Genomic DNA, 15,327 nt, shown 5'->3' on the forward strand with positions numbered 1-15,327 from the left:
ACAGTGAGGATGGTGGAGGAGGAACAGAGTCTTGAGGAGGGAGAAAAAGAAGAAAAGAGCCACCTAGGAATGTGGGAGGGTGAATGCACAGGTAGCAGGATCCCAGTGAAGGACTCAAAGCGCTGTCCCCGGCCCTCCACTCCCCTCTCCCCGCGGAGGTTAGAGGAGTTTAAAACGAGCATGAGTTCTGGGGTTTTCCTCTAGCCACAGCCAGATCAGCAGCAAGGGCACAGTAAGAAGACAGTTGCATTCAAGCAGGAATGGAGTGTGCCACGGATGACAAAGGCAGAGGCAACAGGGCAGCTAAGGTCTAGGCAAAGGGGTAAGGAGAATCGTCCATGGGATTCAGCTGGGGAAGGATGGAGGTGAGGCTGTGAAGAGAGGAGGGACACCGAGGTGATGTCAGGTTTGACTGTAGTTCCTGGTAGGCCCATTTGCTGCAGTTAAGCTGCAGACATGCTGAATTGGAAAGATGACTGTTATTTAAACAAGATTTGGTCCTCAAACTCAGACAGAAGTTTATAGTCCAAAGTCATAAGTTAAAGGTACAAAGATGGTCAAAACTTAATCCGATTCTGTTTAGGAGGTGGGCCTAATGGTAGGTCCTTGGGTCACTGGCGGTGTGCTCTCAGTTCTTGGAGAAGGGTTGCGACACAAGTCTGAGCTGGGCTTAGCCTCTCTCTGCTTCCCGGCTCTCCATGTGATCCTTCCTCAATAGAAACTCCACCACGGCCATCCACAGCCTCCCCAGATGCCAAACCAAAGGGGCAGCCTGGCCTTGACCTTAAACCTTCAAAACTATGAGCTAAATAAAACCTTTCTCTTTATAAAGATAGTTTTCTCAGGTATTTTATTTTAGTGCTGGGAAGCTAATACAACAGCTGGCGATGGTAGGAGAGTAGGACTGTTAAAATTGAGTCAATGGAGAGAGGCACAGTTACTGTGAATAATAAGATCTACAAGCAGCACATGGATATTTGTTGTGCAAAGTTCAAATAATGCTCCATGACTTCAGTGGGTTATTACTCTAAATGTAATCACTGAAGAATTTGATATGTATTAAATGTATTTGTGTATATACACACACACACACACACTCAGGTCTGCATTGCTTAATGATGAGAATACATTCTAGGAAATGCATCTTTAGGCAAATTGGTCATTGTGTAGACATGTACTTACACAAAGAGTGTGCTTCCACAAGCTAAGACAGCTCCTACATAAGTGAGGGAGAAAGTCTCATGCGACCACCATCATATACATGGTCCATCATTGACCTAAATATGTCATTACATGGTGCATGACATCTCCACCACACACACAGATTACTTCAGTGTTGATTTATTTGTGTTTTTTAACAGAAAAAAGATCACATTATATTTATTATTATTCCAGGCTTTATTATTATAATTAGAAAGGCAGAAGAGAGACATAGAGAAACTTCCCTCCCGTTGATTCATTCCCCAAATACCTGCAATAGCAAGGGCTGGGCCTGGTTGAAGCTACAGCCAGAAACACCATCCAGATCTCCATTGTGGGGACAGGGACCCAGTCACTTGAGCCATCACCTGCTGCCTCCAAGGGTGTGCATTAGCAGGAAGCTGGAAACACAGGCAGTGCTGGCACACAAACCCAGGCACTCCAATATGAGTTCTCGGTATCTTAAACCCTCCACCAAACATCCCCCCCTGGTTTTTTCCTTTAACAGTATGTTCTAGAATTTTTATGATTGTATATGAATAACTAACCATATTTTTTAATGTCTTCACTTTTTAAAAAAAGTTAAATGAACTTCCAATTGAACTTTCTATAGGAGAGTCCAAATATGTTTAGGATGGTGGATGGAAAACGAAACTAATGAAACTTTGGCTCTGGGTCCCTCACTTTTGCAGATTCTTTCTGGGGACCCTGGGTGGGCATTAGTAACATCTCCACATATTCATAGGTTTTTGTTTATTTGTTTGTTTTTAAGATTTACTTATTTATTTGAAAGGCAGAGTTACAGAGAAGCAGAGGTAGAGGGAGAGAGAGCTTCTATCCTCTGGTTCACTCCCCAAATGGCCGCAACAGCCAAGCTTCGCCGATCCAAAGCCAGGAGACAGGAGCTTCTTCCTGATCTCCCACGTGGGTGCAAGGGCCCAAGGACGTGGGCCATCTTCTACTGCTTTTCCAGGCCATAGCAGAGAGCTGGATCGGAAGAGGAGCAGCTGGGTCTCGAACTGGCCCCCATATGGGATGCCGGCACTGCAGGCGGCGGCTTTACTCACTAAGCCACAATGCCAGCCCCTGACCACAAGTTTTTGTGAAAATTGCAAGAATATTTCAAATACAATTGGCTAATACCACCGTCTCTTTCTGAATCTCCACCATATCACTTTCCCTGTGTTGATGCAGTTGAAGAGGCTGTGAGTATTCAAAAATAAACATTCACTTAGACTGAATAAAGATGGACTTTCATACAGAATTTTGTGTACTTTTTTTATTTAAGTTGTACAAATTTCATATATTTCACGTATACAAATTTAGAAACAAAGGGGGGCTTCCCCTCCCTTCCGCCCACATTCCAACCCTTCCCCCACCCCAGATTGTGTATTTTTTCTTAAAAAGGACCTTTACCATTGAATAAGTCTTAAGCCCTACAAAACTTGGACCTTCCCCTACAGGTTTAGCAATTCTTTAATGGCCTATTTTTTTTTCAACAATGTCTAGGTTCCTGGCTACTTCCTCTTGCCTCAAACATCTGTTGCTGAAGCATACAGCAAAGGCTCCTCCCCGCCCCCTTCTCTCCTTCACCCTCCCTTTCCAAAAACCAATACTGAAGCGGCCAGGGGACTTTTACTTTCCTGGATGTCACGCTCTGTAAACTTGAATCAAATTTATGTGGCAGCAGTACTGTACACTAATTAGTACAAAGTTATCGACTCTCAAACTGATTGTAGATAGTTATGAACACACGTAAATAACTCTGTCTCAAATGGTCTAATTTGGGGTATTTATTTCTTTCATTGCTGCTTTAATCTCTATATCAAAGCAGATAATTATTAACTTACAATTTTAGATGCACAATTTAGAGATCACTTGATCCTATACTCTCATTTTATAGCTTTAAGAGGTGAGGCACAAAATAGAAGGACCTAAGACTGTTTATAATTCTACTGGGAAAGCTAATCATTTCTTAGGGAAGGCTCGGTCCTGTGTTAAGTGTAAGGTGAGAAGATCAAGTGAGGCAGGTCCCAGCTCAGAGACAGAAAGCTGCTAACCACATACCCTTGTAAAATCCAAACACATTCTCTCGCTAACAGACACTAATGACTATAATAAATTTAGGAGTGCTTAGTTAGGCAATAAACAATTATAGTTGACACAGGGTGTAAAATTGATGCCCCAATTAATGTATTGGCCAATAGATCTTTCTAGGCTAAGAACCCTGGTCCTTATTCAGCCGTAATAGATTTTTTTTCCAAGTGTATTAGTTCTTAATTCTGTCTAGTATTCAAATAACAGTTGCACAGAGCAACGTATTAGACAAACACAGAGAGACTCAGAACGAACCCAAGTTTTGTCACACTTTCGACTAAGAGTGATGATACTTTGACTTACCTCATAGTATTATGAAGATTAACAAGATTATGCCTTTAAGTATTCTAAGCTCTCTGGATTTAAAAACTGCAGTTGGCTGGCAGTAGCATTTTCTTTATGTCTGGCCTGTGTGGTTCATTTTGTAATGAGATATGACTATAAAGGAAGAAGCTAATCTTGGACAAGCATATCCCATCAAACCTCGTGTATCCAAACCTGCTCTGTCCTGCCATGTAGTCACCACGGGAGACTCTATTTATTCTGATGAGGTTGCCATTGCTTAAAACATTTTCTACATTGCTCTTTAGGAACTGCCTTGGAACCAGCTGATGATACACAAGAGAAAAACAGCCTCCTTATGGTTTAGGGAAATTGTGGAGGTACATAAAGGTCTTTAAAATCAACAACAATAACTACTCATTTACCTGGTAACTCAGCATCCTGCAGAGACAAAATTCTATGCATCTAGAAAAGAAGCAATCTCATACAGAGACAAATGCCAGGTTAAAAATTTCTATGGAGTTGTTATAAGGCTCATCAAAAACATCTTTAAGCACATCTATGCATGTGACATTCTGGAAGATGGGAAGAGGAGCTTATTTTATGAAAAGTCAGGCATCCAGTGTTCAATGATTTGACAATGATTTTTTGGCTAATGATTTTAGGAACTATGACCATCTGTGTAGGACATTGTAACTGTTAGAGCATTTTTATGTATATTTATTCATTTTATCTTCACAACAACCTTGAGGTATTATAAAGATTGGTAGTATAACTACCCTTGTTTTACATTTGCAAAAAAATCAAGCCCAAAAATTAAGAGATAAGCCCAAATTAATGCACCTAGTGAATGAGTCTGACCTCAGATTTACCCCTTCTAATTTCTCACCCTGAGCTCTTCCAATATTACCATTAAGGTTTTCTAAGGTGTGTTATGAAGAATTCTGGAGTGCCATCATAGTCTTATTGGGGCTTTTAAAATATGTCCACAAATTCTTTGGCATGACACTCTTCAAAAGTTGGAGCCTGAAAAGGATGGTAGAGGGAGGCAGGTAGGAGTGGAACCTAATTCTCCTCTTGTTGGATGTGGGGTGGATTTAATGACTGATTGGTAGAGATGATGGTGTAGGACTTCTGAGATTTTGTCACAAAAGGCATTACAGCTTTCTCCCTGCACTCTCTTAGATTGCTCATTTTGGGGGGGGAGGCAGCTGCCAAATGATAGAGATAGATCAAGCAGCATGGTGGGAGGAACAGAGATGTCCCGCCAACAGCCGTGTGAGGGTGCCATCTTGAAAGCAGATCTTTAGACCCCAGTCAAGCCTCCAGCTGACTGCAGCCCCAGATGACATTTGGTCACAGTCCAAGGGGACACTGTATCCCAGAACTACATAGCTGAGCCACTCCCAGACTCCTGACTCTCAAACTATGTAAAATGATCAAGGTTTGTTGTTTGCAGCCTATGCATTTTGGGTAATTTTGATTTGTGAATCAGTAACTGATACAGTCTTCAACCAAAGTGTTCTGTGATCAACTAAGTCTGGAAAACCTTATGATTTTGAAACTACATTTCTGTATTTGTAGCTTCTATACCTGTGGATTCAACAAAATGCAGATTGAAATTTTTTTTTACAGAGAATTGTGTCTTTAAACATGTATAGACTTTTTCTTGTTATTCCCTAAACAATATAGTATAACCACCATTTACATCACATTTACATATTAGATATTATAAGTAATCTAGAGATGATTTAATGTATATAAAAGGATTGCATGCACTATATGAAAATACTACTCCATTCTATATAAGGGAATTGATCATCTGTAGGGATACTTGAACCAATATCTCATGGATACCAAGGGACAACTTTATAGTCTCTCAAAACTCATGAAGTCTATTAGTACATAAAAGGCTCTCAAGAAGTCCCGCAGCAAGAAACTTGTTTTTACTTTTTTTCTTTTAATGCAATTTCAAATCCCCTTTAAGAAAATATCATTCATACCTCCTTGGGACTGGTTTGATATACTTTGAACTACAGCAATTTAGGTTGCAAGTGATTTTAGTTACTTGCACATTTGCAAATAGGAAAGCATTTAGACAAAAAACAAAAACTATATATCCAGTATATGTTTGGGTCTCTATCAGACATTCTACAAAGCAATGACTTGAACTGTTAAAATTGTCATTGTTACACAGAACAAAAATGTTTGGGGTACTGTTGTAGATTAAAAAAGACTAAAAAGCTATGTCAACCAAATACAATCCTTGATTCTTGACTGGATTCTGCATTAGAAAAAAATAAAATATCTATAAAGGACACTGTTGAGACAATTTGGGGAGTTTAACTTGTGAACTGTAAATTAGATAACAGTATTGTTTTCATGTTTAATTATTTGAGTATAATCATTGCACCATAGTTATGTAGAAAAGTAGCTTTTTTTAAAAAAAAAACTATTTATTTTTTTGAATGTCAGAGTTACACAGAGAGGAACAGGCAGACAGAGACAGCTTCCATCTACCAGTTGGCTCCCCAGATGGTCGTAATGGCCAGCACCTGGCCAGGCCGAAGCCAGGAGCCAGGAACTTCTTCCAGATCTCTCACCAGGGTATCAGGGGTCCAAGAACTTGGACCATCTCCTGTTGCTTTTCCCGGACCATTAGCAGGAAGCTGGATCAGAAGTGGAGCAGTCAGAACACAAACAGGCGCCCATATGGGATGCCAGCATTGTAGGTGGCAGCTTTACCTGCTATGCCACAATGCTGGCCCCAGAAAATTGTCCTTTTTCTTAAGCAATATGGTCTACAATTTGTAGGGTTAGCATGTCAAAATATCTAATTCTCATGTGATTCAGAAAAAAAGTGGTGTGGGGGATAGATACAGGGGCAAGAGTAGACAAAGCAAGGATGAAAATACCAGCCTGTAAGTAGGAGGCCAGCTAAATGGTTAAGGCACGGGATGGACTACAAAGGCCCTGGTCCTAATTGCTGAGCTTGGGGATCTCTGCCTAGTGGCAGCCTTGACAAACCAACAGAGGAAGTGAAACCTTGTCTTGACTGTTGCCATGGATGGGTCCTTCTCATTCTTCAAGTTACTTTTTGTATAAATGTTTCCTCCTGACCACCCTATCTGAGTAGGTTCCTCTCAGTTATTCTCGACATGAACCACTGTGTAAATCTCATAGCACATTCTCAGGCTTTAATTTCAAGTACATTTATTCTATACCTCCATATTGCTTATCTTTTCCTTCTAGGCTGTATATTTCCTGGGAATATCAGTAATATCTTTTCATTTACCACTCTTTTTCTAGTCCTTCATCCAAAACCCAGTCTGTAATATGCATTCAAAACATCTTTGAGAGTAGATTAAAGGCCTTTGACTCTTTCTTTCCTACTGTGTAGTGTTCCCAGGTTATCTTGCACATTCAGTTAGTGTCAAGTGTCTTTGTGCTACCAGTGGAGACAGACAGCCACAAAGACGCACACTCACATTGACACTGCCCCATATCGTATGATGATCCTATGTCAGATTTTCCCTTAAGGCTGAGTGTTGAGCCCCATAACAGATTGTGTTCCAGGTTGAATAGAGTCCCCCTAAAATTCATGTCCCCATACAAAACCTCAGAATGCAATCTTATTCGGAAACAGAGTACTTGTAGATATAATTAGTTAAGTTGAAATGAGGTCATACCTGACTTAGGGCACGCCCTAATCCAATGATAATTATCTTCATAAGAAGAGAAAACAGAGACACAGATACACAGACACAGACAAAAGGAACACCAAAAGCTTCTGGCAAACACCAGAAGCTAGGAAGAGGCAGTGACGGATCCTTCCCAGGGGCCTTCCATGAGAGCCTGGCCCTGCTGACACCTTGAATTTGGACCAGAATTGTGAAACAACAAATTTCTGTTATTCTAAACCACCTAATTTGTGGTAATCTGTTATGGCAGCTAGCAGATAAATACAGAAGGCTTGTATAGATATTTGTGAAACTGAATTAATGCATTAGATATACCCTTTCTAGGCAAGCCTCCACTCTAGGCCTATAAACCCAACATAATAACCGGCCCTCTGAATCAATTGCACACAGACAATGGAAAGCATTTTGATAACAAACTCCCAGCCTAGTAAATTGTTAAACTGAGGTTGACAATTTATTTGCCATCCCTTCCAGAATATTTGCATTTTAATAAGATGCTTAGTCATTCAATATTCACAGATCCATTTGCTCACAAGGGTTTACTAAGTACCTGCTATCCCAAGCATTGTGCAGGTCAGCCAGAGGGCTGTTTCCGGGGGCAAAAACAGCTTTCCCAGAATGCGTCAGATCACATCCTGAAGGTCTCCACTGAGTTCCATGAGCCCAGTGAAGTTACTGGATAGTCTAGCTGAGGAATACAATAGCACGTATCTATACTATGGAGAAAGAGGATGCTGTATCTGGAAAAGTTCTCTGTGTGAGCACAGTTTGGAGAGATAGACAGAAACAAGAATGAAGAAGGAAAAGTAACCAGTTAAGTAGGCAAACACACTTAGGCTAATCAATGCTGGAATCCTCAACACACACTTTTCCTGGCTTTGCCCCCATCTCTCTGGCCACTAGCTCTTTGCCTCCTTTAAATGTCCATCTGTCCAAACTGCAAATTTTTATGTTTTTCACCACTTTACCCATCTGTCTTCTTTTGTCATTCCCTGGGTTTTTGCATGCAGTTCCATTGGTCTCAATTACCATTCAATACATGCTGATGCCTCCCAATCCTTTCCTCTAAATCAGAAATTTTACCGTAAGCCAAACACCGTTGACTCCAACTCCCCTTGGATGTTTCACAAATAATTCATATCCGGCATCTCAGAAACCTAACCCATTGCCTAAACTACAAAATCTACACTTTCGTTACCATGCACCATGTAACTTAAGTGAAAAACCATAGTGTAGTGAGCTCAACAATGTTAGCATTGCATTTTCTTTATATTTGTCCTAAATTTGGTTCTTTTGAATTTTAGAGGAAATCCAAATACTATCCCTGCCTGATTGTGTGAATACATTTTTGTTTATCCTCTCACTGGTCTTTTCAGACTATCATCTTAGTTTCAAAAGTCCACCACTATATTTTTGAGGGCTTTAATAATTACCTTGATCTCCTCCAACTCTTTTCCAAAGACTGGGAGCAACATGAATTTCTAAAAACAAAATTGTAGTTACCTAAATTATGACACATCAGTGCTCATATAATGAAATATTAAAAATCATGTTCAAGATGAATATTTAATAAACTAAGAAGTGGTTGTGATTTAATGTTAAAAATACAATCTTTTTTTAACTTTTATTTAATGAATATAAATTTCCAAAGTACAGAATATGGATTACAATGGCTTTTTTCCCCCCATAACCTCCCTCCCACCCGCAACCCTCCCCTCACCTGCTCCTTCTCCCCTTCCATTCACATCAAGATTCATTTTCAATTATCTTTATATACAAAAGATTGATTTAGTATATATAAAGTAAAGATTTCATCAGTTTGCATCCCCACAGAAACATAAAGTGTAAAATACTGTTTGAGTACTAGTTATAGCATTAAGTCACAATGTACAGCACATTAAGGACAGAGATTCTACATGAGGAGTAAGTGCACAGTGACTCCTATTGTTGACTTAACAAATTGACACTCTTGTTTATGGCATCAGTAATCTCCCTAGGCTCTTGTCATGAGTTGCCAAGGCTATGGAGGCCTTTTGAGTTCACCGACCCCGATATTATTTAGACAAGGTCATAGTCAAAGTGGAAGTTCTCTCCTCCCTTCAGAGAAAGGTACCTCCTTCTTTAATGACCTGTTCTTTCCACTGCGATCACACTCGCAGAGATCTTTCATTTAGGTCTTTTTTTTGTTGCCAGAGTGTCTTGGCTTTCCATGCCTAAAATACTCTCATGGGCTTTTTAGCCAGATCTGAATGCCTTAAGGGCTGATTTTGAGGCCAGAGTGCTGTTTAGGACATCTGCCATTCTATGAGTCTGCTGTGTATCCCACTTCCCATGATAACTTTTATTCTAATGACAAAAGAATTATGATCACAAGAGTCAGGTAAATATTACAGACAAGAAGCCAGCACTGCAGCACAGAGTTGATGCTGGCATCTCATATGGGTATTGGTTTGAGTCCTGGCTGCTCCAGTTCTGATCCAGCTCCCTGCTAATGGGGATAGGAGAGCAAAGGAAGATGGCCCAGGTGCTTGGGCCCCTGCCACCCAGATGAAGCTCCTGGCTTCAGCCTGGCACAGCTCAGGCCATTACAGTCACTTGGGGAATGAATCAGCAGATGAAAGATCAATCTCTCTCTCTCTCTCTTTCTCTCTCTCTCTAACTCTGCCTTTAAAAAAAATTAGAGGTAAAACAACATTTACACTTATTCATTCTTGAAACCTGCTATGGTTTGGATATAGTTTGGCTGTCCCCCAAAGACTCTTGTGTTAAAGGCTTGCTGTCTGAAGTCATATGTCAATGGTAGTAAGAGGCTGGGAAATTAATCCAATGATAGTGTTTAGAGGTAGAGCTATTGGGATGATTAGATTAGGTGGTTGGGGTGGGCTGCTTGATCAAATTGCAATGGCTTTTTAAAGCGACATAGACGGATACTTGTGCTTTTTCTTGCCATGTCAGCCTCCTGGCTCCTCAGGAACAAAGCTGTTCCCAGATGCTGACTCCAGTGGGATCACCTAATCTTGGACTGTGAACCTCCAAAACCATGAGCCAAAATAAACCTCCTGCCTTATAAGTACCTTGTCTTGAGTATTTCACTATAGTAACCAACAATGACTAATACAAAATCCCACTAAAATGGTGATTTCATGATAAGAAAGTAATTAGAAGTGGCGATCTTAGAAATAAAATCAAGGAACCCCTCAATAAGGCAACAATATGAGACCTGTTGTTTGAAAGCTGAGGATCATTTGCCAAGTTAAGAACTGGGAAGAGGGGCTGGCACTGTGTTGTAGCAGGTAAAGCCACTGCCTGCAGTGCTGGCATCCCATATGGGCACTGGTTCGAGTTCTGGCTGCTCCACTTCTGATCCGGCTCTCTGCTTTGGCCTGGGAAAGCAGTAGAGGATGGCCCAAGTTCTTGGGGCCCTGCAATGGTGGGAGAGATGCAGAAGAAGCTCCTGGCTCCCAGCTTCAGATCAGCACAGCTCTGGTTGTTGTGGCCAACTGGGGAATGAGCCAGCAGATGGACGACCTCAATCTCTCTCTCTCTGACTCTCTTTCTCTCTCTGTGTAACTCTGACTTTCAAGTAAATAAATAAATCTTTAAAAATTATATTATTCACCCTTATGTTTACACATATAGACTATTTGCCAAAAAAATCTAGTTCAGAGAATTATTTGAAAGGAAATTCCTGGTTATATAAATAAGTATACGAGACTTTGAAGTTAAGATGTGATAATAACTTTTTAAAGCATTTTAACATAATCTGCCTCATTACTTCATAAAAATAACTTTTCCTGAGAAGGATATGGATCCGTTTGCAAAAGGAGTCCAAGCCTTCTGCCGCAAAGGAATCCATTCATTGACCTTTGCTCCTTGAGACTCAAAATTACCTCTCAAGTCTGTGCAAGGCTTAGGAGCTGAGACTTTCAAGAAGCTCCTGAAATAACGTTAAAGAAATGACAAGTCTAGGGTGGTATCTGGGCTACACTTGTGGAGTGATCTCAACAGTGCGACTAAGGCAATCCATGATGATGCAGTGAATAACAGCAGCATAGCTGGGTGCAACTAAGAGCTGCAAGTTCAAAGCTCATGTTCAGAGACCCATTGTTGGGCTGATAGGCATCCAATTCAGCAAGGGCATCATGAAGAATAGACAAGAACCTGTTAGATTTTGAGTATGGTCTTCCCCAGTGACACTACATACTGTCAGCTAGAGGTAACGATTGTGTAATTGGTCTGATGGGTGGGGAAAGCTCAAGAGGTATTTTTTTTTAAGATTTATTATTTACTTATCTGAAAGGCAGAGTTACAGAGAGGCAGAGGCCTTCCATCCGCTGGTTCAATCCCCAAGTGACTGCAACTGCCAGAGCTGTGCTGATCCAAATCCAGGAGCCAGGAGCTTCCTCTGGGTCTCCCATGCAGGTGCAGTGGCCCAAGGACTTGGGTCATTTTTTACTGCTTTCCCAGGCCATAGGAGAGCTGGATCAGAGGTGGAACAGCCAGAACTCAAACCAGTGCCCATATGGGATGCTGGCACTGCAAGCAGCGCCTTTACCCACTATGCCACAGCACCGGCCCCTAGAGGGATATTTAAAACTTCCTGTTTGTAGGACACTTAGTGCCTTGAGCTCATTTCATAAATAAGAAATAAAAGTTGTATTCAATTTTTTAAAATTTTTACTTATTTTACTTGTGTGAAAGACGGAGAGACAGATAGACAGAGATCTCCTATCTGCTGGTTTACTCCTCAAATGTCAATAGCCAGGTTTGCGCCAGGCAAAGTCAGGAGCTGGGAACTCAATCTGAGTCTGCTCTGTGGATGGCAGGTACCTAAGTACTTGAGCAATCATCTGTTGCCTCCTGGGTGCACATAAGCAGAAAGCTAGAATAAGAAGCAGAAGAGCCAGGATTTAAACCCAGACACTCCAGTATGGGACATGAGTATCCCAATTAACCACTACATCAAATGGCCACCCCATGTGCCCATATTTGTATTCAAATTTGTAGGACAAATCATTTCAGTTATACAGACATGACTAATTATATATATACATAGGGAGAGAGAGAGAGCCAGCATTTGGGCATAGCAGGTAAAGCAGCTGCCTACAGTGCTGGCAACTCACGTGGATGCCAGTTCAAGTCCTGGATGCTCCACTTCCAATCCAGCTCTCTGCTATGGCCTGGGAAGGCAGTAGAAGATGGCCCAAGTGCTTGGGCCCCAGCATCCGCATGAGAGACCCAGAGGAAGCTCCTGGCTCCTGGCTTCAGATCAGTGCAGCTCCATCCATTGTGGCCATCTGGGGAGTGAACCAGAGGATGGAAGACCTCCCTCTCTCTCTCTGCCTCTGCCTCTCTGTAACTCTACCTTTCAAATGAATAAATAAATCTTTAAATGTATACATATACATATGTGACTACTTTCCCAACTATTAAAAGTTATTACCACTGAGTGATATAAAATATATGTTGTTACCTTCTCTAATAGTAGTGAACTATAGAAATGATCCCTGAAAGTATAATCTTTACCTTCTCTATAGTAAAAACTGTTATCTGAAAGTAATGTGACATATAATTGACTTACATGATTAAATCTTCCAATTTTTCCAAAAGTAAAAATGATATATCAGGAAAAGCATAGTATTTTTTTTCCCTAAGAAGTGGAGGGACATATTGAGTTTAATATTGTTAGTTGAATTTTTTTTTTCATTGAATATCAAATGCCAGTGTGGTTCCCACAGAACCCATCAGGAATCAATTTATTTATTTATTTTATTTGACAGATAGAGTTAGACAGTGAGAGAGAGAGAGACAGAGAGAAAGGTCTTCCTTCCATTGGTTCACCCCCCAAATGGCTGCTCCAGCCAGAGCTACACCGATCTGAAGCCAGGAGCCAGGTGCTTCTCCTGGTCTCCCATGTGGGTGCAGGGCCCAAGCACTTGGGCCATCCTCCATTGCCTTCCCAGGCCACAGCAGAGAGCTGGACTGGAAGAGGAGCAACCGGGATTAGAAACCGGCGCCCATATGGGATGCCAGCGCCGCAGGTGGAGGATTAACCAAGTCAGCCATGGTGCTAGCTCCTAGGAATCAATTAAAAAAAAAAAAAAAAGATTTATTTGTTTGAAAGACAGAAGTATGAGGGGGGTGAGGGGTGGGGAGAAAAATCTTCCATCCTTTGGTTCATTCCCCAAATGGCTGCAACAGCTGTGATTGGGCAGGCTGAAGCCAGGAGCCTGGAACTCCATCCAGGTCTCCCATGTGAGTGGCCAGGGCCCAAGAACTCAAGTGATCTGCTGCTGCTTTCCCAGGAGCATTAGCAGAGAGCTGAACTGGAACTAGCCCTCATATGGACTTAACCTGCTGTGCCACAACGCCAGCCCCAGGTATAAATTTTGAAGGGTCTTTCAGTCCTGATTCCCTTCTGTTGGCAATCCAAAGACTCCACAGATCTAGCTCGGGGGAGGCAGACACCAATAAATATAGCAGAAGTTGGACCTCTGAACATCTAAAGCAGTAGTTTATAATCACTTCTTGTGAGAACTGGGAAATGCAAGAATAAAGTAAACTCAGTCATCCCACATTACTCAAGCATTTGCATCTGAGTCGTTTAACATGGTATTAAATTCATAGTATACTCACTGACTTATTTCAGGAACAATGCTGACCTTTTAGATAACTGTCCACGACAATAGCCCCCTGCTGCAGTTGAATGTATCTCCTCCAAAACTCAAGTGTTGCCACTGTGATAGTATCAAGGGGCAGGGGTTTTACGTGATGGTTGGGTCATGAGAGCCCTCACAAATGGGATTAGGGCTCCTTTACAAGAGGTTTCATGTAGTTCGCTGATTTGCCTTTCTGCCTTCCACCATGTGAGGATACAGCATTCCTCCTGTCTTGAGGATGCAGCAATAAGGCATCACGCAGGAAGCAGAGAGCAGCTTTCATCAGACACACTGCTGCCTTGATCTCGGACATCCTAGCCTCTGGATCTCTAAGACACAAACATCTATTGTTTATAAAGTACCCAGTCTGTGGTATTTTGTTACAGCAGCACAAAAGGAGTAAGACAGCTCCATAAATGTACACTTGTCAAGCTGATTCCAAAGCTACCCAGATCATGGACCAGCACCTCTTCAACTGGGCGCAGGCACTTTCACACCAGCATTTCTCAGTCAAATCCTTAGAACTTCAGTGCTCACATTCCACCAAATGTAAGTCTTGGGTTTCTAGCATCCTAGTTGTGTCTTAACGACAAGCTTTTATTTCACTTAAAATGAAAGAAAAAATAAAAATTTACTTAAAATGTTAATAACCATTTATATTAATAGCAAATCTTTTTTCTTAAAAGTTTCCATATGCCTACCCATTTTCATAAGAAAAATAGGCTTTTTTTTTTTTTTTTCATGAGAGAGGGGAAATTTGCTTTGCCGTAATACATGGCATGAGTCATGAAAAGGGCTTGAATAATTTGTAGACACGTTGCTACTGAGTCATCAGGAATGATACAAGACCACTTCAACACTGACGAAGTTAGATTCTTTAAATCACAAGAAATAAAAATACTACTTTTTATTATGTTACAAAGCTCAATTTCACTTTTACCCTAGAAAGGACACTGGAGTTGGACAGTAACAATTCTTATTCCTGAAGAAGCCAAGTGGGATCTTCAGCAAAGAGAAACAATCAGAGATATAACAGATATATGAAATTTAATATAAGTGTTGGCTTTCTTCATCCAATAGATTTTTTAATAATAATAGGTAAAACATTATATTAAAGAATAAACTAGCCTACTTGTAACTAACAAACCCTCAGACCCTGTGATTCTCATGGTTTTAACTACTATGACTGACAGCATTTGATGAGTACATTGGAATGCCTCTGATTTATTATATAATTTAAGTGCCCATCTGTGCAGCTAGGCAAACACATAGCTGATGAAAATATCAGCTGTCCAGCTGTTTTCTCTGCTCCACGGAGGTCATGAGGATTGCTTATCTGGCTGCCATCACCACTCTTAACAAGCCCACCTTCTGTCACAAGGATCCTT

The 15,327-nt window shown here is 41.1% G+C and overlaps 1 pseudogene; it reads right to left on the bottom strand.

Annotated features, from left to right (window-relative positions):
• Positions 1-12,721: 12,721 nt before the first annotated feature.
• On the bottom strand, positions 12,722-12,803 carry LOC149126989 (small nucleolar RNA U3; annotated as a pseudogene).
• Positions 12,804-15,327: the final 2,524 nt, after the last annotated feature.

The sequence above is a fragment of the Oryctolagus cuniculus genome, chromosome 4, assembly GCF_051225735.1.
Source record: "Oryctolagus cuniculus isolate XC-2025 breed Fujian yellow rabbit chromosome 4, ASM5122573v1, whole genome shotgun sequence".
NCBI lineage: Eukaryota > Metazoa > Chordata > Mammalia > Lagomorpha > Leporidae > Oryctolagus > Oryctolagus cuniculus.